The 24,779-nt window shown below is 44.9% G+C and overlaps 1 non-coding gene across 1 annotated transcript; it reads left to right on the top strand.

Moving 5' to 3' along the window:
* Positions 1-500: 500 nt before the first annotated feature.
* On the top strand, positions 501-696 carry LOC122942667. Its single transcript, XR_006390630.1, has one exon. It is a non-coding gene; the product is annotated as a U2 spliceosomal RNA (small nuclear RNA).
* The last annotated feature ends 24,083 nt before the right edge of the window (positions 697-24,779 follow it).

Raw genomic sequence — 24,779 nt, forward strand, 5'->3', positions numbered from 1 at the left:
CCAGTGCGAGAGATGCATAACAGAAGAGGCTTAGTAAGGACAGAAATGTGTCCAAGGGAAAGCTGTGGAAAGTGTGAATCAGTGACACATTTGTTGTGGGACTGTGGGTATGCGAATTAAATATGGAGAAGAGTGGGTGGATTAGTTAGGACAGGAGTTCAGTATATGGATTGGAAGGTGGCTTTGTTTGGGATTGGTGCGTGTGGTAGGACAAATACAAGAATGTTGTGGCTTATAATAGTATGTGTGATAGAAAGCCTGTGGGAAAGCAGAAATATATTAGTGTTCAAGAGAGAAGAGATACCTGTGAATGAGTGTGTCAAAATATTTTTGTCAAGACTTTATGTGATTTATTTGTGGGAGAGAAAACGGGATTGTGGTCTAGATTCTGAGGGAGTTTGGAAATTAAAAAAATGGAGATCATTGATTAAGTAATTATGTGGAATACTGTTGTGTTTTGATGTTGGTGTTTTCCCTAATATAGTTTTTTTCCTGTATGTATTGCTTTTGTTTTAATAATAAATCATTAATAAATAAAAAAAATCGGTTCTTATCAGTTTAATATCTGATACGTCCCCTATCTGGGGACCATATATTAAATGGATTTTTCGAACAGGGAGATGGAAAAAGAGCTTGCTCTGTCCACTCCACGCATTGACCTGGTATTGCAGTACCTCCAGGACCGGTGCACCCCTTCTAATCCAGTATAAAAAAACAGAATGAAATAGATAGATTGATTGCAAGCATCCTTCCAGCAAGCAAGTGGAAAGTTGCATGTGTCCTGCCTCAGGCAGGAGTCTGCACCTCAGCTTCTCCTTTCTCTCTGCCCAGTCAGTGCTGTGCTGCTTTCTGCGTACCTGCATCTAGTCTGTCAATCTCCTAATTGCATCAGCTGTTGGTTTGTTCCAGCACCAAGCAACCCAGCCAGCCAGTCTCCTCACACCCAAAATTCAATTAAGACTGATGGGTTAGTTAATTTGCTTATCACCTGAATTAAGTGTTGTGACCTCCCTCCACGCACCTTGGGTTTGATTTGGGCCTGTTATGCACACCTGGGATGCTGAGTTGTTACTGGAAATTGACCCTTTTGTAGCAAGTTGGCTGGATGTAACCATTTTGGATTACTTGGAGGCTAAAAAGTAGTCCAGCACTTCCTATGTATCAGCAGCAGCTGGACCTACCTTGTCTGGACAATGGACGGAACACTGCACGTGTCACAGGCGGCTTGTCAAGTCAGAGGTCAAGTAAGGTCAGGTCAGTGGATGACATCACAAGGGCCCTGACGGAACACTCAACAATGGGGCCGTGACATCACAATCAACAATGCATACCCTTTTTTTTTCTCTCACAATTCTTCACTACCTCTCCATTCACCTCTCATCTGTCTTCCTGCTTGGCGTGCTTTGGCACCAGGACTTGCGTGCAAAAAAGGGCGTGGCCAAATGTGGGCGGAGCTATTCAGATGGCAAACACAAAGAGGAGCATGCTGGTGAATTTTGAGCGTAGGACGCACGTTTTCCCTGGTTTGTAAGAGAAAGAAGCCTCCTGGACTGTGTCTGGGGCTGGGACCTGTAGGCTGTTGCCTTCATAAGTGTTCTGCATTGGCGACCATCGGCCTGTACTGCAAACCCTTTTCAGGTTATCGCTTCTCGGCCTTTTGGCTAAGATCAAGTGTAGGGATACATTGGGTCTTGGTAAGAAGGTGCCTGGGGTACCCGGCCGCTCGGTCTTTGGAGCGGGCCCTGGTTTATAGCCAGGGTCTTAACCTCTGCTACTATTGGGCGGTCGGCTTAGTCCCCAGGTAACGAGAGGCGATCACCTTACCTGCCTGCTGGTTTTACTAGTGGGTGAGGTTCTTTGTGTGGTCCTGAGAAAGATGGCGACTAAAGAGCTACCAAAGGATCAAGCTTCGTGTGGAGAAGAGGTTCCATCCTATGGCAGAATCAAGAATGCTGTTCGTCTTATTGTGAAATACCCCCAGAAGAAGTAGAAAGGTTTAAGCTTCGTAGTGGAGAAGATCTTGTTTGCCTTGGTGGGAATTAAAAAGGAACAGGTACTGTCAATGCTTGAATTCCCCAAAAAGGGAATATATGATATTGTTTTTCAGTCTGAGGAAGAATGTATATGGTTTTTGAACAAAATTGATAAAGTTAAAAATGCTCCGGTTTTATTGGGTGTGGGGATAATACCACATTACCCAAGAAGAGAAAGGCTTTTGATAGTACAAATGTATAGCCCGTTCGTACCAAAGGAGGAAATTGCATATTTCCTAGCAAGATATTGTGAAGAAGAGGGGAGAAATGTTTACCCCCCTAGCCTGTTTAAAATAGGCTCTATTAATGGGAATATATTTTTTCCTGGTATGCCATCATTTTGCAAAAAATGCAAGAAATATGGTCATGAAAAAGAAAATCGTACGTATCAGTGGTGCTATAAATGTGAATAAGAGGGTCATGAGGCTAAGGACTGTGTTAACAGAAAATGTTGCAATTTATGTGGAAGTAATCAGCATTTATACAGTTCCTGTCCTAGAAGGAAAAAGAAGATGTCAAGGAATCTGAAAGCAAGGAAGATGTAAGAAAAAAAGGAAATTCATAAACAAGAATTAGAATTGGAAATGTCTACCTCAGAAGAGGAGGGAAAAAAGGTTAGTGGAACAGTGAAATTCCAGTTACCTGAAAAATACTAAATGTGACATCACAATCAACAATGCATACCCTTTTTTTTTTTTTTGTTCACTACTTCTCCATTCACTCGTCTTATCAGTTTTTCTGCTTGGCGTGCTTTGGCACAAGGACTTACGTGCGAAGAAACGGCGTGGCCAAAAGTGGGCGGATCTATGCAGATAGCGAACACAAAGAGGAGCATGATGGTGATTGCTGGGCAGAGGACGCTGCTTTGCGAGAGAGCAAGAAGCCTCCCGGACTGTGACTGTGGCTGTGGCTGGGGCCTGTAGGCTGTTGCATTGAGAAGTGCTCTGCATTGGTGAGAAGCGGCCCCGTCGTCGAGGCCGACTGGGTATCGCGTCTCGGCCTTTTGGCAAATATCAGTTGCTTTTGCGACTGACTGGTCTTGTCTGGAGGTTCTGTTGGTACCCTCTCCCTCAGCCTGGGGGGATCACTCAGGTTTATTGCCTGAGCTTCACCCCCCTGCTGCTATTAGGGGAGAGGCTTAGCCCGGCAGAAACGAGTGGAGATCCCGTGGGCGGACAGCCTTATCTTCTCCCGGAACCATGGTCTATGCGGCCTCTGTGCACTATGCTGAACCTGGAGAGCAGCGAATCCGAAACGCTTTACAAATTGAAGTAGAAGATGCAACTGAGTTTTTTTGTCCGGAAAATCTTAATCGACATCCTCAAGGTCAAGCGTGAAGATATCCTATCCTTGCAAGATTCAGTCGGACGCTACGTTCTCACCTTGGAAACTGAACACGCCTGCTTCAACATCTACAGAGAAATACAAAAGAACCTCCAGCATGAAGATTTAAAGGGACTCTCTTTTATCGCACTTTATTCAAGTGGCGAAAGCGGTGGTACATATGAGTAATCCATTTACTCCCCTGGGCGACATCACCCAGTTTCTAAAAAGATTCTGTCAAGAAGTCCGTTATTTCCATAAAGTTATGAACGGTGAAAAGTTATGGACTGTCAAATACAAGTTCTTTGTGAAACTCATAGAAGACCCACCCTCCGGTTTTTTTGATTGGCCGAGACAGAGGCAGGCTTTTCTACCCTGACATGCCTTCCATTTTATCGTAAGTGTCTGGACATAGGTCACATAGCAGAGAATTGTACGGAGGAGGTAGCAACCTGTAAAAATGACACTTACTCTTTCATGGACCAGACAATCTCAGTAGCCTCACTGAACGTGAGGAGTATCAAGAGCCCGACGAGGCGGGCTGCTTTGCTATTATGCCTGTCTTCACGAAGCCACGACATAATATGTCTACAGGAATGTGGAATAGATCATGAGCAAAACTACTCTACCTTGAGAAAAGATTGGACTATGGGTACTTCAATCTGGTCTGGAGATAACAGCAATAAATCCTCTGGTGTTGGCATTTGATTGAAAGGCAGAAAGTGCCAAGTCGTGTCTTTCACAGAAATAATACCAGGAAGAGCCCTGATGGTGGATCTAAAAATTAATGAAATGGATATAAAACTCTTGAACTTATATGCTTCTCCAGAAGTGAATGAAAGAATGAAATGCTTGAAGACATACAACCCTACCTGGCCAGTTCTTCACCAATCATCATCGTAGGAGACTTGAACTGTGTACGGAGTGACAAAGATAGATCTAGTGAATAAACCAGAAGATTTGATAAGACAATATCTCAACTTAATTTAATTTGAATGATGTTTGGCGCAACCTGAATAGAGAAGACCCAGGCTATACATGGGGAACTCTTCAGTTCAGTCAAGAATCGACTATTTCTTATTTTCTAAAGTCTTGACCAGAAGATATGGTTCTAAAACATAATTTTTTTTCAGATCACAAGTTACTCCAAACTAAAATACAAATCCCTGGACGAGAGAAAGGCAGAGGTGTGTGGAGACTGAACACGAAACTGCTAGAGGATGAAGATAGCAGGAAATACTTTGTTCAAGCCTATAGCAAATGGACAAGACTCAAAGTCAACTTCAAGTCAACTTTAAAGTGGTGGGAATACATCAAACCCAGATTAAACAGTTCTTCCTTAAAGCTGGAATCCGTAGAGCCAGAAAGAAAAAACAATGGTTCAATAATTTAAATACAAAATGGCAAACTTATCTGAAGCTGAGGAATGCAGGAATTGATGTGACTGATCTAATAGAGAAAACGAGAGAGAAGATTAAGAAAGCTATATATGATAAAGGTAAAGAGGTAATCTTTAATACAAAAGTGAAGTTGCTAGAAGAAGATGAAAAATACTCACTATTTTTCTTCAAAACGGCAATAGAACAAAAAAGCGTCTTTACGGAAATTGCTGGCAAAAAAAGATAAGGAAGATATGCTAAGAGAGGCACAGAACTTTTACCAAGAATTATTTAATAAAAAGGATATAGACAAATCTTTTGTGACAGATGCACTAAATGCTTTGGAGAACAAACTTGAAAGAACAGACCATGATTTGCTGAGTATAGAGTTGTCTGTGGAAGAACTGTATAAAGTGACAAAGAGCTTCGCTAAAGGGAAAACGCCAGGATCAGATGGCATCCCGGTAGAGTTCTACACAACTTTTTGGGACATAATGACAGATGATGTACTCCAGGTCTTCAAAGAAGCCTTAAAGAGTGACCTACTACCAGGTGCTTGGAGAAGAGGTATTGTGACCCTACTTCATAAAAAAGGTGAAAAGAACAACTTAGAAAATTGGAGACCCATAACTCTACTTAATGTGGATTACAAAATTATGACAAAAATCTTAGTAAACAGGATCAAACAAGTAATCAACAAAGTAATTCACAAGGACCAAGTATGTGGTGTACCAGGAAGAAGTGTCTGTGAGAATCTAAAACGTCATCAGAGATTGCATATGGTACCAAAAGGACAGAAAACAGAACCTGGCTATTTTGACTTTGGACTTCATGAAGGCTTACGACTGGGTAGTACTGAAACAGATGAATTTTCCTGAAAGCATCATCAAGCAGATCTCCCTGTTGTATAAGCAAACATATAGTCAAATTTCTGTTAATGGTTTCCTGACTGATAAAGTGTCCTTATTGTCAGGCGTGAAGCAAGGATGCCCCTTGTCTCCGATCTTATTCATCTGCGCACTAGAACCACTCCTGGCAATGATAAGAAAAGACAAAGTGATTAGAGGTGTCCCAATACCTGGTGGAAGTGGAATAACTGTAAAAACAAATGCTTACATGGACGACGTCACCATCCTTTGTGCAACTGTCCCGTCACTAAAAAGAGCGTTGCAAGTAACTAACTTATTTTGTTCTGCATCAGGTTTTAAGCTGAATCAGCAAAAATGTGATTGTTTCACTATGGGGACATGGTCTGACATAAATTTACCTGACGTAAAAATACAAAGTGAAGAAGTGAAAATACTTGGAGTGATATTTAACCACTCTGGAAACTGAGACATCTGTCCATAGAGGGAAACAACTTGATTATAAAAGAAATCATCATACCAATCTTGTTATACCCAAGTCAAGTTTTTCCACCTAAAGAAGACTGCATCAAAATCTTATAATAAGTTGTGTTTCATTTTATTTGGAATTCCAAAATGGAGAAACTGAGAAGGGAGGTGATGTACAAGCTTAAGAAACACGGTGGAAAAGGAATCCCGAACCTAAAACGTTTTCTATACTTAAAGTTCTTTTTTTCTTATGTTTCAAATCAATTAAAACAGAAAACACATGGGTATACTTCCTTAGATATGCAGCTGGATATTCCTACAGGAAAAGGAATTGGCTTCAATTACCCCTAACATCACATCAGTATTATTATTTCCACCAAAACAGTACGTATTAATTGGAAAAAATGATTATACCATCTAGAAAAATATGACCATAACTTGTTGAAAAATGCAAGAAGACTAAGATGGACTCTCGATTGTGAACAGCAAATGAAGCCAGTAGCTAACTTCCCATCTAATAAGTCAACTGAGTGCTGGAAGCTATGCAACATGCCATATTTGTCTAACACCTTAAAAGATCTTGGATGATAATGCACGATTGTATTCCAACCAGAGCCTTCCAACATAGAAGGGGTCTAAGCGCGACATCAAAGTGTCCTAGGTCTGACTGTATGAATGATGAGACAACGCTTCACATCTTCTGGAATTGTGCCTATGCCCAGAAAGTATGGAGATTGGTGGGAAACATTCTAAAGCACACATGTGATTTGAAATTCTTGAATTTTGAAGTGGTGATGTATGGGTTGGGAAGTGCCTTAAACCTTGATAAGAAAAGAACACTATGGATCATGTTAAACTGCATCAAAAATGTGCTATGGAAGACTCGGAATATTCTTCTATTCAAAAGAGACATAATAGAAGATAAAGATTGTGTGAGATTAGCTCTCAGCGAGATGTACAGTATGTATACTACTTGAGGGACCGTAAGAATTTTGGGAGATCAGCAGCAACAAGATGGAACATCTATATGTGGAATGAGCTACTCTAATGCTCTAACCTTAGTTTGAAGGTTTTAGAGGTTTAGCGAAAAACTGAGTTTATAAGAACAAATTGAAACATAAAAAAATCTGTTCTTATCAGTCTGCCTTGACTTGCCGGCCCAGGTCCTTGTGGATACCCCCGCACTCTGCCTTTGAGCATCGTTGATTAAATTCAGCTTCAGCTCACTGCTGCTATTGGGTGTAGGGCTATTCCCCAGGGAACAAGAGTGCTCTGGTCGCCGACCTCCTCTTGGCCTGTGGCTTAATAGTCTTGGTGTACGACGTTAGACAGTGCTTACTTGGATCTCAACAGCCTGAACACGACTACCGGACGATTTTCTCCAACTGCGATTCGGGAGAAGACTTTGCGAAGACTCGACGAGGAACCCCGACGACGAGGACTGAAGACTCCGACGAGGGAAAGAAGCTCGGCAAAGCCCCGCCCCCTGCAGCAAAGGGACACTTTGCGAAAACACCACAGGAAGAGGGCTAGAAGGAAGTAACCATGGCCACAACCTCCAAGCCCCCCATGACCAAGAAGGATGCTGCAGAACCAGCCAAGAAGCCCCAAGCCACCTGGACCCTCTGGGGCCGGACCAGACACCTCTGCCCGACAGAAAGGCGGCGGGAAGCCCGGCCAGGTCACCCCTTTACTGGAGCCCTGGATGCGGCAGACCATCGCCATGAAGCTGAAGGAGGTGGATGGAAAGACCCCGGAGATGACCGAGGAAATCTAATGCCAGAAGATGCTGGTGGACCAGGGATTTTCAGAGCCGGAGACCCTCAGCGTCCAAGCCTTTATGACCGGGATCTTCTACGTGACCTTTGCGTCAATCAACATCTGTAGAAGATATTGGGAGAAGGTGAAATCGGCGGCATTGGACTCCACATTTTCTCACTTTGTCGGGAATTGCCCCCATTCAGAGGGAGGAAAGAAGGATTACGGTGTCTATGAGGAATCCACACACCCCCGGCAAAGACATCACAACTTTCCTGAATCGATTCTGCTCAGTGGTGAGGGAACCCACCCACATCCTGAACGGACTCGGCTTCTGGACCAGAAAGTGGTCAGCGGTCGTGAAACTGAACAAAGACGCGACCGCAGAAGACTGCCTCCAGCACTTGCCCCAGTCTTTTTCCCTCGAAAACTTCCACGGCCTCACCTACTACCCGGATATTCCACAGTTCTGCAGGAAATGTGGACAGAAGGGCCACGAGTTGAGGAACTGCAAGGAGGATCCCTGCCGAATCTGCCGGGTCATAGGTCACGAGACCAAAGGCTGTCCAAAGAAGGTGGCGTGCAACCTGTGCGGGCTGGCCTCCCACGTCTACAGTCGTGGCCAAAAGTTTTGAGAATGACACAAATATTCGTTTTCACAAAGTTTGCTGCTAAACTGCTTTTAGATCTTTGTTTCAGTTGTTTCTGTGATGTAGTGAAATATAATTACACGCACTTCATACGTTACAAAGGCTTTTATCGACAATAACATGACATTTATGCAAAGAGTCAGTATTTGCAGTGTTGGCCCTTCTTTTTCAGGACCTCTGCAATTCGACTGGGCATGCGCTCAATCAACTTCTGGGCCAATTCCTGACTAATAGCAACCCATACTTTCATAATCACTTCTTGGAGTTTTTCAGAATTAGTTGTTTTTTGTTTGTCCAACCGCCTCTTGAGGATTGACCACAAGTTCTCAATGGGATTAAGATCTGGGGAGTTTCCAGGCTATGGACCCAGAATGTCAACGTTTTGGTCCCCAAGCCACTTAGTAATCACTTTTGCCTTATGGCACGGTGCTCCATCGTGCTGGAAAATGCATTGTTCTTCACCAAACTGTTGTTGGATTGTTGGAAGAAGTTGCTGTTGGAGGGTGTTTTGGTACCATTCTTTATTCATGGCTGTGTTTTTGGGCAAAATTGTGAGTTAGCTCACTCCCTTGGATGAGAAGCAACCACATACATGAATGGTCTCAGGATGCTTTACTGTTGGCATGACACAGGACTGATGGTAGAGCTCACCTTTTCTTCTCCGGACAAGCCTTTTTCCTGATGCCCCAAACAATCGGAAAGAAGCTTCATCGGAGAATATGACTTTGCCCCAGTCCTCAGCAGTCCATTCACCATATTTTCTGTAGAAGATCAATCTGTCCCTAATTTTTGTTTGGAGAGAAGTGGCTTCTTTGCTGCCCTTCTTGACACCAGGCCATCTTCTAAAAAGTCTTTGTCTCACTGTGCGTGCAGATGCCTGCTGCTATTCCTGAGCAAGCTCTGCACTGGTGGCACTCCGATCCCGCAGCTGAATCCTCTTTAGGAGACGATCCTGGGGCTTGCTGGACTTTCTTGGACGCCTTGAAGCCTTCTTAACAAGAATTGAACCTCTTTCCTTGAAGTTCTTGATGATCCTATAAATTGTTGATTGAGGTGCAATCTTAGTAGCCACATTATCCTTGTCTGTGAAGCCATTTTTATGCAACGCAATGATGGCTGCACACGTTTATTTGCAGGTCACCATGGTTAACAATGGAAGAACAATGATTTCAAGCATCACCCTCCTTTTAACAGTTCAAGTCTGCCATTTTAACCCAATCAGCCTGACATAATGATCTCCAGCCTTCTGCTCGTCAACATTCTCCCCTGAGTTAACAAGACGATTACTGAAATGATCTCAGCAGGTCCTTTAATGACAGCAATGAAATGCAGTGGAAAGTTTTTTGGGGGATTAAGTTAATTTTCATGGCAAAGAAGGACTATGCAATTCATCTGATCACTCGTCATAACATTCTGGACTATATACAAATTGCTATTATAAAAACTTAAGCAGCAACTTTTCCAATTTCCAATATTTATGTAATTGTCAAAACTTTTGGCCACGACTGTACAAGGACTGCCCAAAGAGGGACCGCACCTGGGCTAACCCTCCCAAGCCTCGGCCCAGGCGGCAACACAGCCCAAAGAGAAGCCATCTAAGAGAGTAAGCGGATATCTCCCCCCGTCCATGCTCCCGTTCCCTCCTCCTCCTGCCCAACCGCCCCCCGCCCTCTCGTCACCACCGCTGAGGGCATCCACATCCAACCCCCTATCACCTCAGTGGCACCCACCCGTGCCCCCAGCCCAACCAGCCCCGTTGTCACCACTACAGCAGAACTAACCTCTCCTCCAGCTGCTGTAGCCCTCTCTATGGAGGAATTTCCCCCTCTTGTCTCCCCAGATGTCAGCCAGAGGAAAGGGGAGAGAAAGGATAGGGACAGCCCCGTGGCTGACCACTCTAAAAAGAAGATGTTCGAGGTAGAGGACATGGCCTCAACCAACAAAGAAGAAACAGAACAACAGATGGGAGAACCAGTGGCCACCAACTAGGAACCCCAACATCAAACCCTCCACCCCCCATTAGCCTCGACGAGACCGAAGTGGAGGAAATAGTGGCCAACCGGGCAACCGCCGACCCAATTCGGCAACAGATAACTCTAGAAGAGATTGTAGCCACCTTTGCGCTGTTGCAGGGGCAACCCACAGACAGCGGACAAGAAATAGAAGAACCGCTGGACGTCCGGAGTGGTAACTAGGCTGTATCGTTCTCTGCTAACCTTTTTCTTTCTCTTACATGATGGCAAACTTTAACCTTTTTCCATCAATGTTAGAAACATTAGGGATCGGTCTAGACGTCAGACGATACTAACCTTCCTTACTTCTCAGGTTGCTGATGTTTACATGTTGCAGGAGTGTGCTTTGCCCCCCTCTAGGTCCTACAATCACCTGACCAGGCAGTGGTCCCATGGCCCCTCCTACTGGTCCGGTGGTGGCGGCTGTAAGTCGGCTGGGGTTGCCATCCTCCGCAGGGGAAAGACGTTCACACTTGACTCTGTCCAGGAGCTCGTCTGCAGCAGGCTTCTTGTCGTAGACGGCTCCTGGGCGGGAGAGCTGGTTAGGCTCATCAACGTGTATGCCTCCCCTGCCAAGGGTGAGCGACTGGAGTTATTCTAGGCCCTACGACCGCAGCTCGCTACCACCAGGGCCGTAGTGATGGCCGGGGACGGACGCAGCTCCTTGCAGGATGTTGTGGGATCCATGGGGAACGGCTTCATTAATTATACGTGGTGTCGGCCCGATGGCTCACTCCATTCTCGGATCGACTTTGTGTTTACCTCTCGGGCAGTCAGGCGGTGTAGGCACTCCATGGTCTCCTGCTTCTTCTCCGACCACAGGGCCATTCAAGTCCAATGCACCCTAGGCACCGGGTTCCCCCCGGGCTGTGGGTCCTGGAAGCTGAACTGCGCTCTGTTGAGTCGGGGAGATGTGCTGGCAGAGATTAGGGACACCTACATAGCCTGGCGGAACAACAAATGCTTGTTTAAATGTACTAGTGACTGGTAGGAGTATGTTAAAGTCCAGTTTTGTTGTTTCTTTCAGGCCAAGCAACAACATCAGGCGTGTGAGAAAAAGAAGGCCTTCAGAGCACTGCAGCGTGAGTTGCGGTCCCTGCAAGATCTTCACCGGTGCGGCTGGGACGTGAGGGAGGACCTGCAGAAGACCAAAAAGAGCCTGAAAAGGCACTTTGAGGAGGAATCCAGACTCATCGTCTTCCGTTCCAACGTGGAAAACCTGGAGAAGGGTGAAAAGTGTAACTCACGCCCCTGAACGAACTCCGAGACAGAGACGGCAACATGCGCTTGGGGAAGGAGGAAGTAATAGGAGTCGTCACAGACTACTACAGCGACCTCTACTCCCTGAAGAACACAGACGAGACGGCTGCCGATAAATTCCTGTCAGGTATCACTAACCATCTTGACCCTGCAGGTACGGAGGCCATGGGGGAGGTGCTCTCTGCCGCAAGACCCCGGGCAGTGCCGGCCTCCCAGCAGAGGTCTATGTAGCGCTGGGGGATCTGATCTGTCCGGACCTGCTGGAACTCTATGAGGAGATGGTGGTGGAGGGAAGGAATGATCACGATCCTGTATAAGCGGAAGAGGAAGAGATGTGACCTGAAAAACCGGCGTCCCATCTCTCTCCTGAACGTGGACTACAAGATCCCCGCCAAGGTACTAGCCAACCGGCTCACGGTCGTCATCGGCGGAATCGTCCACCCGAACCAGACCTGCGACATTCCAAGCCGCAGGATCGCAGACAGCCTCGCTCTTGTGAGAGACACGGTGCACTACATCCAGAACCATCGTGTTCATGCCATCCTGGTCAGACTGGACCAGGAGAAGGCATTCGACCGGGTCTCTCATGAGTACATGGGCAAGGCGCTGCGCAGGCTAGGTCTAGGCAGGAGGTTTTGTTCCTTTGTTGACCTAATGTACCTTGACATTTGCAGCACGGTGTTGGTGAACGGATGGAAGACTGACCCCTTCCCTGTCCTCTCTGGGGTCAGGCAGGGCTGCCCTCTTTCACCTCTCCTTTTTGTTTGTGTTATAGAATCCTTCGCAGAGGCTATCCGGCAGAATGGGGAGATTAGAGGGATCACCGCACCAGGACTAGGACATTATGAGGTCAAGTGCTCGCTGTACATGGACGACGTGACCGTCTTCTGCGCTGATCGGCGTTCGGTGACTGCACTCGTCCAGACCTGCGAGGAGTTCGGACAAGCTTCAGGGGCCAAAGTCAACTGCGGCAAGTCAGAAGCCATACTCTTCAGGGACTGGCCTCTTCTGCCCCCTTCCCTTTCAACATCAAATAGGACTTCATCAAAATCCTTGGAGTCTGGTTCGGGAAGGAAAGTGCAGCCCTCAAGTCTTGGGAAGAACGCTTGGCCAAAGTCAACCAAAGAATCGGACTGTAGAGCCTTAGACACCTCACGATTGAGGGCAAAGCACTCATCCTGCAAAATGAAGCTTTGCCTGTTCTCCAGTACACCACACAGGCATGGCCCCCTCTTGCCACCATTTCCAGGGCCATCATCAGGACAGTGTTTCGCTTCATCTGGGGATCTAAGATGGACAGAGTGAAACGAGTGATCATGCACAAAGAGCCCCGCAAGGGCAGAAAGGGCATATCAGACCTGCCCCCCTTACTGCGGACCGCCTTTGTTTGTGACAGCGTTCGTCAGACTCTAAGAACTGCCAACGGCTCTGCCTTGCTTTTTCATCCTGCCCCTCTGGAGGGGTCTGGGCTGGGACAAGTGGGACAGCTCCATCCCTTACAACTGGCACGCTCCCTGGTTCAACGGGGACGTCGTCAGTTTTGTGAGGGAACACCAGCTGGGGGGCCTCAAACCCGACTTGTGGAAGCCAAAAACTATCCACAAACTCATCAGAGCAAAGGATGTGGTGGAGTCAATTCCAGCGATCCACGACGACACTGTAGAGATAGTTTGGACTAATGTGTCATCAAACAGGTTGACCAACTGGCATAAGGACTTATCTTGGATGGCCATCCAGGGTGGACTGACAATCCGGTCATTCATGCATGCCCGCAATCTGTGCAAAACCCGGTACTGCCCCAGGTGCCCTTTCATGGAGGAAACATCTTATCACCTGTTTTGGGAGTGCCCCTTTGCACAGTGCCTGTTGGACTCCCTGGAACACGAACTCAAAGACTCTGTGCCCAGGAACAGCATGCAATGCACTTTGGTGCTGTATGGACTATTTCCTGGGATTTATACTGTTGAGGTCATCCAGGAGGCCTGGCGACTTATGAACAGTTTTAAGAACGCTATTTGGGTCTCCAGGAACCGGCTCGTGCTCAGGAGGGAGATCAAGTCCGTCCTCGACTGCCGCAGACTTATCCACAGCCTGCTGCGGGATTACAACATCTCCGAGGACGTCGACGAAGAAGAGGACTAAACCCCTCTCCTTCCCCCCTTCTCCCCCCGTGTGTTTTTGTCTTATCAATAAAGCTTTGGGCATGTGATTTCCCCCTCCCTACACCCTCATTCCCACCCCCCACCCACATCACTGTCTGTATGCTTTGTTGTAAGGTTTATTGTGATTTAATAGGTATGATAGTGTAGCATGCATTGTGATGTATAACGTAGGGTAGCCTGTGTCTTTACATAACAATGCCATGCTCGCCAAGACGAATATCTGTAATTTATTGAGTGCTGTGCTGCGTCACAGTACCACAGTATGTATGTATGACGACTGATTGTAAAAAATAAGTTTTCAATCAAATAAAGCATTTGGTTCTTGCTGGAAGGTATTCTTGGGGTACCCGTCTACTCGGCCCTGGAGGATCGATTTGGTTCATTGCCAGGTCTTAACCTTCTCGTTGCTATTGGGTAGTACGGCTTAGTCCCCAGGATAAACGGGTGGTGATCACCGTGGATCGCTGAAGAAGCTGTTTCCTTTCTCAGAGGGGTCCTGAGGTAAAGGAGAAGATCTTTTGTCGTCCGGTTCCTGATTTTCCTTTCCTTGTGGAAGCAGAGGCGGTCTAGCTCTGTTGTGGGGCTTTCTTTGAATAAAGAGGAGAAGAGAGGATTTCTTTCCTGTCTGAAAGATGGAGTCTGAAAGGAGACCTGGCGGAAGAGGAAGAGGTGGCTTCGCTGGTGGAGATCGTCCGGATTTCTTTTCAGAGTATTATGGCCTGAAAGACATGAACGTAAGGATTTAAACTTCTTATATAGAAATATTTTTGTTCCTATTCTAAATATCCAGGATTATTTTTGTGTTCAGACTTCTTTTTTCCAAGAGGGATTGTGGATGTGACTTTGGAGAGTAATTTCCTATGTGAGCAGGTTTTTTCTCGTTATGAAGTTAATAAGGAGAATAATGTTTTTTGGGGGATAAAAGTTGTCCCTCTTTTTCAGTTTCATTTTAGATTATTAACTATACAGATGTACAGTCCCTTTATTTCAGACCAGGAAATAGAATCGTTCCTGTGGAACTATTGTGAAAAACTGTCCTTAGTTCAGTTCAGCAAAACGCCATTTGGTGTCTGGAATAATTTTCAAAACAGATCCAAAGGAAGAGAGTGGGATTTGTAGACCTCCACTGGTGGTCTATAGTGGTTGCAGTAGAGGATATCTTTTTTTTTTCTGGGATGCCTCCTTATTGCAAATCTTGTAAAAAAAATATGGTCATGGTGATTTTCATTGTAATCGATGTGAAGATTGTCCAGAGAAAGTTCACCAAGCGGAGGACTGTCCAAAAAAGAGAAATGTCAAGGCTCAGGTGGAACAGGCTAAACAAGAGCCGCAAATTGTTGATCAGGTGCAAGTGGAGGAGATGGAGGGAGAGGTGGAGGAGAGTTCTAAGAGTGAAGATGTTGGGGAAAGGAAAGAGATGGAAAAGGGAAAAAGAAATCTAAGGATAGGAGTAATGGAGAAGGAAGTGATCCCATTGAAATATTTAATGATGATTTGACAAAATTAAATGAGATTATCTCTAGCATAGGACCAAGTGCTATGTCTAGTGGTGTGCCATGTAATCAGGAAGGGATGGATTTAGAGTGTAAGAGAATAAAAAGAAGCCTCGTGAGGAAAGTTGTTCGGGAGATTCTGAGGATGATGGTAGGGCGGAAAAAAAGAGAGAAGTGGAGTTGCTTGATCTGTTACCTCTTATAAGTCCAGTGGATTCTGATGGCTTAAGGATAGATAAAAAATAAGCAGTGTGAGGGCGGGGGAGAAAGCCCTATTTTAAATGTTTAGAGATGATTCGTGTTGCTTCCCTAAATGTTCAGGGTTTAAAAAATAAACAGAAGAGAGCTGCAGTTTATGATTTTTTTGAGAAAAATAATTTAGATTTTATTTTTTTTCAAGAATGTAACCTGGAAAAAAGGTTGTGTTATAATGTTTTAAAAGAACATTGGAATGGTAATGCAGTTTTCTCTGGTGGGAATCAATTTAAAAGTGATGGTGTTGCGTTTTTATGTATTAAGGACTGGAATGTAGAAAAGGTAGTAGAGATCTGTCCTGGGAGAATTTTATTGGTGGAAGTGAGAAAGACAAATTTTTTTTTTTGTGTATATGGTTATATGGAAAAAAGGATGAGAAGTGAGTTATTTTAAACTTTAAGTCTTTTTTTAACTGGTGTAGATCCAGTCATCTAGATAAAAAAAAAATGGATCTCTCTCATGTTTGAAGGAGATTTTGGCAGCAGTGAATTTGAAAGATGTGTGGGTTTTGTGTGGGGAAAAGGATGAGGATAAAATTACTTGGAGAAACAAGAATTTTGAGTCAAGGATTGATTATGTTTTTAATTCAGATAAGTTGAAAATAATTTCCTTTAAGACAGAAACTTCTTGTTTTTCTGATCACAAATTGTTGATTTGTTTGTTAGAATGTGAGGAAATGGAAGCTAAGAAATCTTCTCACTGGAAACTTAATACAAATATTTTGGAGGATGAACATGTCAAACATGAGTTTAGTTTGATGTATAGAAAATGGTGTGTGAAAAAAGATAGTTTTAGGGATATTCTAGAATGGTGGGACTTCGATAAAAATCTGATTAAGTTGTTTTTTATTCGTGTTGGTAAAAGGAAGGCATGGGAGAGATTAAGAATATTATGAAGATTTAAATGCAAAACTTCAGTGTTTTTATCTTAAGAAGAATGGTGTGAATATGGATGATGATATTGAGCGTGTGAAAAATAAAATTAGTAAGGTTTTACATGAAAAAGGGAAAGAAATTATCTTTAATTCCAGAGTTAAGGTTTTAGAACAAGATGAAAAGTGTTTTTTGTTTAAAAAAATAATAGGTAAAAAAGATTTTATTGAGAAATTGGAAGGAGAAATGTTGATTGAGGAAAAGATTAAGAAAGAACAGACATTTTATTGGAATCTATATTTTGGAAAAAAATTGTGATGCGTGTTTGAGAGATTTCTTTTTGGAAAAAGTGGAGAATCGTTTTAGTAAAGAAGAAATTGATATGTTAACTGAAAGTATGAAAAAAAGCTTAGAGAAGGCTCACCTCCTAGGCAAAAAATGGAGTGGGTGCACCTGCGAGAAGATTACACCCAATCTTCAAAAGGATTTAGTAAATGTAAAGTGTAGCAGGGCACACCTACACTTGAGGTCACACAGGAGAGTAGGGTGGATAGTTATATATATTTATTTATGTCAATTCAATACAACAAAATAATACAACAGAATATACCTATAAAATTATTAAACAATATGCTATATAGACTTAGATTCCTCTAAAAATGGGTATCGCTAAAATATAACAACACATGTGTGATCCTATGGGAAGGATATCTCAATGGCCAAGTTCCTTACTACTGATAGTGTCCAATACACTTGGTGTAGTCAGGTTTGTATTGTCAGGAGTTATAGATTGAATGCCGTATAGTCAGAGTGCCACTCACTCCGATTTCTTTTGCCATTAGTTGACAATGCAACTGATCGCTCTGCCTGTGTATACACTCGTTCGGCACTTTTGTTACTTACAGTTCTGTAGGTTTGTGCCGACTGTGCTGAAATTTCACGTGGCGTCCCACGTGTAATGCGTTATTCAGGCTGCGGTATATCCTCCAGGAATTAAACTCAGGGATCCACGGTAATCCACGGTGGTCAGTTGTAGAGGTGCAGTCTCAGTAATTTGGTAGACTTCGATTCCTGCACAGGTACTCAATCACGCAGGCAGGTCATTTTTTGCTGCGGCTGATGAGTTTTAAAAGATTTTTCAGTTTTTTCTACCAAGTTGTGGTTACCAATCCCGTTACTCCTGGTCGACTTGAAGCGCTTCAATACGTCCTTAGTCTCATGGAATTGTCCTACCAGACGCGTTTCGGAGTTAACTTGACTCCTTCCTCAGTGGTTGACTTTTCCATGAGAATGATCGACTTTATATAGAGGTATGTCCAGGTGTAGTCCAGCTTAGTTTGATTCGGCTATGTTGAAATCACGGAGTGGACTGATTAGTAAACCCACAGGGCTCTTTGTAGCACATATCCTTCCCTTAACTGTATATATACAAGTAGAGTATATACTGATGTGTTACAAATAAAAAACAGAAATATACTTATAATAAAAACCCATATGTACATAAAAAATATAAAATATAAAATATAGTATAAATGTGAAACACAACATATGTGTAAAATGCATTAGTCATCATATATTAACCCTTCTGATACTAATATTTTTGCCCAGGCACAGAGTGGTATATGATTTTACAGCAATATTGAGCTATTACTGTAATTTCCAAGGATCGAACAAATTTCGTCCTTTGCAGTGATGTTACATCATCGCTGCGGTTTCTATCAATCATGTATCTCTGATGCAGTTCTTACCAGAGATACATGTTGTAATGGGATATTTCTTTGTATCCAAGATCACTTGTCTGCGATGTCATGTAGTGATCCGGATTATTCTGTTGTATTATTTTGTTGTATTGAATTGACATAAATAAATATATATAACTATCCACCCTACTCTCCTGTGTGACCTCAAGTGTAGGTGTGCCCTGCTACACTTTACATTAACTGAAAGTATGTCACAAAATGAGATTTTTGAGGTTTTACAGAGTTTTTCAAATAATAAGACCCCTGGTTTAGATGGTTTACCTGCAGAATTTTACAAAGTTGTTTGAAATAAAATTAAAGAGGAGTTGTATGAGGTTTTTAAAAAAGTATTGTCTTTATTTATATTACCTGGATCTTGGACAGAAGGAGTGATTGTTTTGCTTTTTAAGAAAGGGGAGAAGGAGCAGATAAAGAATTGGAGACCTATCACTCTATTGAATATTGATTATAAATAGGGATGAGCGAACCCGAACTGTATAGTTCGGGTTCGTACTGAATTTTGGGGTGTCCGTGACACGGACCCGAACATTTTCGTAAAAGTCCGGGTTCGGGTTCGGGTTCGGTGTTCGTCGCTTTCTTGGCGCTTTTTGAAAGGCTGCAAAGCAGCCAATCAACAAGCGTCATACTACTTGCCCCAAGAGGCCATCACAGCCATGCCAATATAGGCATGGCTGTGATTGGCCAGTGCAGCATGTGACCCAGCCTCTATTTAAGCTGGAGTCACGTAGCGCCGCACGTCACTCTGATCAGTGTAGGGAGAGGATGCAGCTGCTGTTAGGGCGAGATTAGGCACTAGACAGGGATTTACTCAGCAAAAACACCTAATGAAGTGATCGATCTACAGCTGTGAATCATTCATCTTCTGCTATTCAATTGCTCACTGTTTTTAGGCTGCCCAGAGCGTTTTTCAGTCACTTTTTTCTGGGGTGATCGGCAGCCATTTTGTGTCTTGTGGTGAGCCAGCACAAGCTGCCACCAAGTCCATGTAACCATCAATAGTGTGTTGTTGTTTTTTTTTGCTATATCCTACATCAGGGGCTTGGCTATGCTTGCTATTTTATTGAGGGGTGAAATACAATTGCCAAAATAGCAGTACCCTAAATCTGGTGTTTCAGCTGTGGCTAGCCAATTGTAATACTGTCTGCTGTCTGGCAAAGGATATATTTTTGTTCTGGTTTGAAATACAATTCCCAACTTAGCAATTCCCTAAATCAGTGGTTTCTGCTGTATCAGGCCAACTTTAAATCGATCCATAAAAGGGTATATTAGATTGAAGGTGCGGATAGGGTCATCCTCAATAACTTCACACGCTACCGTGCATTCCGAAGTCTAATTCTGTCCGTAAACGTATACCTGTCATCCAGGGCCTAAATACTAGGCCTACAATGTATATTCAGCTAAATCTGTCGTTACTGCTGTGCCTATATTAGTGTAATACGGTACCTAAATAGATAGCCAGATAGTGTTAGGTGTCTGTAAAAAAAAGGCCTGAATTTGAATTCAATACATTGGGCCAAATAATTTTTTTCTTATTGTGGTGAACAGTAACAATGAGGAAAACATCTAGTAAGGGACGCGGACGCGGACATGGTCGTGGTGGTGTTAGTGGACCCTCTGGTGCTGGGAGAGGACGTGGCCGTTCTGCCACAGCCACATGTCGTAGTGAACCAACTACCTCAGGTCCCAGTAGCCGCCAGAATTTACAGCGATATTTGGTGGGGCCCAATGCCGTTCTAAGGATGGTAAGGCCTGAGCAGGTACAGGCATTAGTCAATTGGGTGGCTGACAGTGGATCCAGCACGTTCACATTATCTCCCACCCAGTCTTCTGCAGAAAGCGCACAAATGGCACCTGAAAACCAAGCCCATCAGTCTGTCACATCACCCCTATGCATATCAGGGAAACTGTCTGAGCCTCAAGTTATGCAGCAGTCTCTTATGTTGTTTGAAGACTCTGCTGGCAGGGTTTCCCAAGGGCATCCACCTAGCCCTTCCCCAGCGGTGGAAGACATAGAATGCACTGACGCACAACCACTTATGTTTCCTGATGATGAGGACATGGGTATAACACCTCAGCACGTCTCTGATGATGACGAAACACAGGTGCCAACTGCTGCGTCTTTCTGCAGTGTGCAGACTGAACAGGAGGTCAGGGATGAAGACGATGCAGGGGACGATGAGGTCCTAGACCCCACATGGAATGAAGGTCGTGCCACTGACTTTCACAGTTCGGAGGAAGAGGCAGTGGTGAGCCAACAGCGTAGCAAAAGAGGGAGCGGTGGGCAAAAGCAGAACACCCGCCGCCAAGAGACTCCGCCTGCTACTGACCGCCGCCATCTGGGACCGAGCACCCCAAAGGCAGCTTCAAGGAGTTCCCTGGCATGGCACTTCTTCAAACAATGTGCTGACGACAAGACCCAAGTGGTTTGCACGCTGTGCCATCAGAGCCTGAAGCGAGGCATTAACGTTCTGAACCTTAGCACAACCTGCATGACCAGGCACCTGCATGCAAAGCATGAACTGCAGTGGAGTAAACACCTTAAAAACAAGGAAGTCACTCAGGCTCCCCCTGCTACCTCTTCTGCTGCTGCCGCCTCGGCCTCTTCCTCCGCCTCTGGAGGAACGTTGGCATCTGCCACCCAGCAAACAGGGGATGTACCACCTCCGTCACCAAGCATCTCAACCATGTCACACGGCAGCGTTCAGCTCTCCATCTCACAAACATTTGAGAGAAAGCTCAAATTCCCACCTAGCCACCCTCGATCCCTGGCCCTGAATGCCAGCATTTCTAAACTACTGGCCTATGAAATGCTGTCATTCAGGCTGATGGACACAGACAGCATTAAACAGCTCATGTCGCTTGCTGTCCCACAGTATGTTGTAACCAGCCGCCACTACTTCTCCAAGAGAGCCGTGCCTTCCCTGCACAACCAAGTATACAATAAAATCAAGTGTGCACTGCGCAACGCCATCTGTGGCAAGGTCCACCTAACCACAGATACGTGGACCAGTAAGCACGGCCAGGGACGCTATATCTCCCTAACTGCACACTGGGTAAATGTAGTGGTTGCTGGGCCCCAGACGGAGAGGTGTTTGGCGCACGTCCTTCCGCCGCCAAGGATCGCAGGGCAACATTCTTTGCCTCCTGATGCCTCCTCCTCCTACTCGGCTTCCTCCTCCTCTTCTTCCACCTGCTCATCCAGTCAGCCACACACCTTCACCACCAACTTCAGCACAGCCCGGGGTAAACGTCAGCAGGCCATTCTGAAACTCATATGTTTGGGGGACAGGCCCCACACTGCACAGGAGTTGTGGCGGGGTATAGAACAACAGACCAAAGAGTGGTTGCTGCCGGTGAGCCTCAAGCCTGGCCTGGTGGTGTGCGATAATGGTCGAAATCTCGTTGCAGCTCTGGGACTAGCCGGTTTGACGCACATCCCTTGCCTGGCGCATGTGCTGAATTTGGTGGTGCAGAAGTTCATTCACAACTACCCCGATATGTCAGAGCTGCTGCATAAAGTGCGGGCCATCTGTTCGCGCTTCCGGCATTCACATCCTGCCGCTGCTCGCCTGTCTGTGCTACAGCGTAACTTCGGCCTTCCCGCTCACCGCCTCATATGCGACGTGCCCACCAGGTGGAACTCCACCTTGCACATGCTGGACAGACTGTGCGAGCAGCAGCAGGCCATAGTGGAGTTTCAGCTGCAGCACGCACGGGTCAGTCGCACTGCGGAACAGCACCACTTCACCACCAATGACTGGGCCTCCATGCGAGACCTGTGTGCCCTGTTGCTCTGTTTCGAGTACTCCACCAACATGGCCAGTGGCGATGACGCCGTTATCAGCGTTTCAATACCACTTCTATGTCTCCTTGAGAAATCACTTAGGGCGATGATGGAAGAGGAGGTGGCCCAGGAGGAGGAGGAAGAGGGGTCATTTTTAGCACTTTCAGGCCAGTCTCTTCGAAGTGACTCAGAGGGAGTTTTTTTTGCAACAGCAGAGGCCAGGTACAAATGTGGCCAGCCAGGGCCCACTACTGGAGGACGAGGAGGAGGTGGAGGAGGAGGAGGATGAAGCATGTTCACAGCGGGGTGGCACCCAACGCAGCTCGGGCCCATCACTGGTGCGTGGCTGGGGGGAAACGCAGGACGATGACGATACGCCTCCCACAGAGGACAGCTTGTCCTTACCTCTGGGCAGCCTGGCACACATGAGCGACTACATGCTGCAGTGCCTGCGCAACGACAGCAGAGTTGCCCACATTTTAACGTGTGCGGACTACTGGGTTGCCACCCTGCTGGATCCACGGTACAAAGACAATGTGCCCACCTTACTTCCTGCACTGGAGCGTGATAGGAAGATGCGCGAGTACAAGCGCACATTGGTAGACGCGCTACTGAGAGCATTCCCAAATGTCACAGGGGAACAAGTGGAAGCCCAAGGCCAAGGCAGAGGAGGAGCAAGAGGTCGCCAACGCAGCTGTGTCACGGCCAGCTCCTCTGAGGGCAGGGTTAGCATGGCAGAGATGTGGAAAAGTTTTGTCAACACGCCACAGCTAACTGCACCACCACCTGATACGGAACGTGTTAGCAGGAGGCAACATTTCACTAACATGGTGGAACAGTACATGTGCACACCCCTCCACGTACTGACTGATGGTTCGGCCCCATTCAACTTCTGGGTATCCAAATTGTCCACGTGGCCAGAGCTAGCCTTTTATGCCTTGGAGGTGCTGGCTTGCCTGGCGGCCAGCGTTTTGTCTGAACATGTATTCAGCACGGCAGGGGGCGTCATTACAGATAAACGCAGCCGCCTATCTACAGCCAATGTGGACAAGCTGACGTTCATAAAAATGAACCAGGCATGGATCCCACAGGACCTGTCCATCCCTTGTGCAGATTAGACATTTATAACTACCTCCCCTTAACCATATATTATTGTACTCCAGGGCACTTCCTCATTCAATCCTATTTTTATTTTCATTTTACCATTATATTGTGGGCAACCCAAAGTTGAATGAACCTCTCCTCTGTCTGGGTGCCGGGGCCTAAAAATATCTGACAATAGCCTGTTCCAGTGGTGGGTGACATGAAGCCTGATTCTCTGCTATGGGACCTCTCTCCTCTGTCTGGGTGCCGGGGCCTAAAAATATCTGACAATGGCCTGTTCCAGTGGAGGGTGACATGAAGCCTGATTCTCTGCTATGACATGAAGCCTGATTCTCTGCTATGGGACCTCTCTCCTCTGTCTGAATGCCGGGGCCTAAAAATATCTGACAGTGTTGGGTGAAATGAAGCCTGATTCTCTGCTATGACATGAAGCCTCATTCTCTGCTATGGGACCTCTCTCCTCTGTCTGGGTGCCGGGGCCTAAAAATATCTGACAATGGCCTGTTCCAGTGGTGGGTGACATGAAGCCTGATTCTCTGCTATAGGACCTCTCTCCAATTGATATTGGTTAATTTCTATTTATTTCATTTCCCTATCCACATTTGTTGCCTTTTGCAGCCCTCTAGCCCTTTCCTGGGCTGTTTTACAGCCTTTTTAGTGCCGAAAAGTTCCGGGAATTCGGCCGAACTTCTCAAACCCGAACATCCAGGTGTTCGCTCAACTCTAATTATAAAATGTATGCTAAATTGTTGGCAAACCGTTTAAAAAAAGTGATTGCTTCTGTAATTGGTATTGATCAGACTTGTGATTCGTTGTTTTTAATTAGAGATGTGATTTGGGATGTGAACGATAGAGGTCAAGAGGTAGCGTTGTTATCGTTGGATTTTGAGAAGACGTATGACAGAGTTTCTCATCAGTTTTTATTTGAAGTTCTAAAGAAATTTGGTTGTCCGGATGTTTTTATAAATTGGATTAGATGCATGTATTTTAATAGTATGAGTAAAGTTTCAGTTAATGGTTTTTTACCTGGGAATGTTGAAGTTAAATGTGGTGTTAAACAAGGATGTCCGTTATCTCCGGTTTTATTTATTTGTGCCATTGAACCGTTATTATGCGCAGTTAGGAAGGACAAAGTTATTAATGGCGTTTTTATTCCTGGGAATAAGAATGATGATTTAAAAACTGTGGCTTCTATGGATGACGTGACCTTTTTTGTAAAAAATCTAAAAAGTTTAAATAGGGTATTGAGAACAGTAGATTGGTTTGGTGAAGCTTCTGTTTTTAAAGTTAAATTTGACAAGTCTGGTTATTTGGCGGTTGGAAAGTGTAATGTTGATGTAGACTAAAATAAAAAGTGTCTGAACTTAAAATCTTAGGGATATATTTTTCAGGAACCTGTGGAAATGTTAAAAATTGGGAAGCGTTGGAGAGAGTAAGGAAAAAGATTTGTTTCTGGAATATGAGACTTATCTTTGGAAGGAAAAATTTTGGTGATAAAACAGGTTTTGATCCCTATTATTATATATGTCTCAATGATTTTTATGCCTCCTTTTAAAAATCTAATGAAATTAATGAAATTGTGTTTTACCTTTTTATGGAA

Source organism: Bufo gargarizans, chromosome 6 (genome assembly GCF_014858855.1).
Source record: "Bufo gargarizans isolate SCDJY-AF-19 chromosome 6, ASM1485885v1, whole genome shotgun sequence".
NCBI classification, from domain to species: domain Eukaryota; kingdom Metazoa; phylum Chordata; class Amphibia; order Anura; family Bufonidae; genus Bufo; species Bufo gargarizans.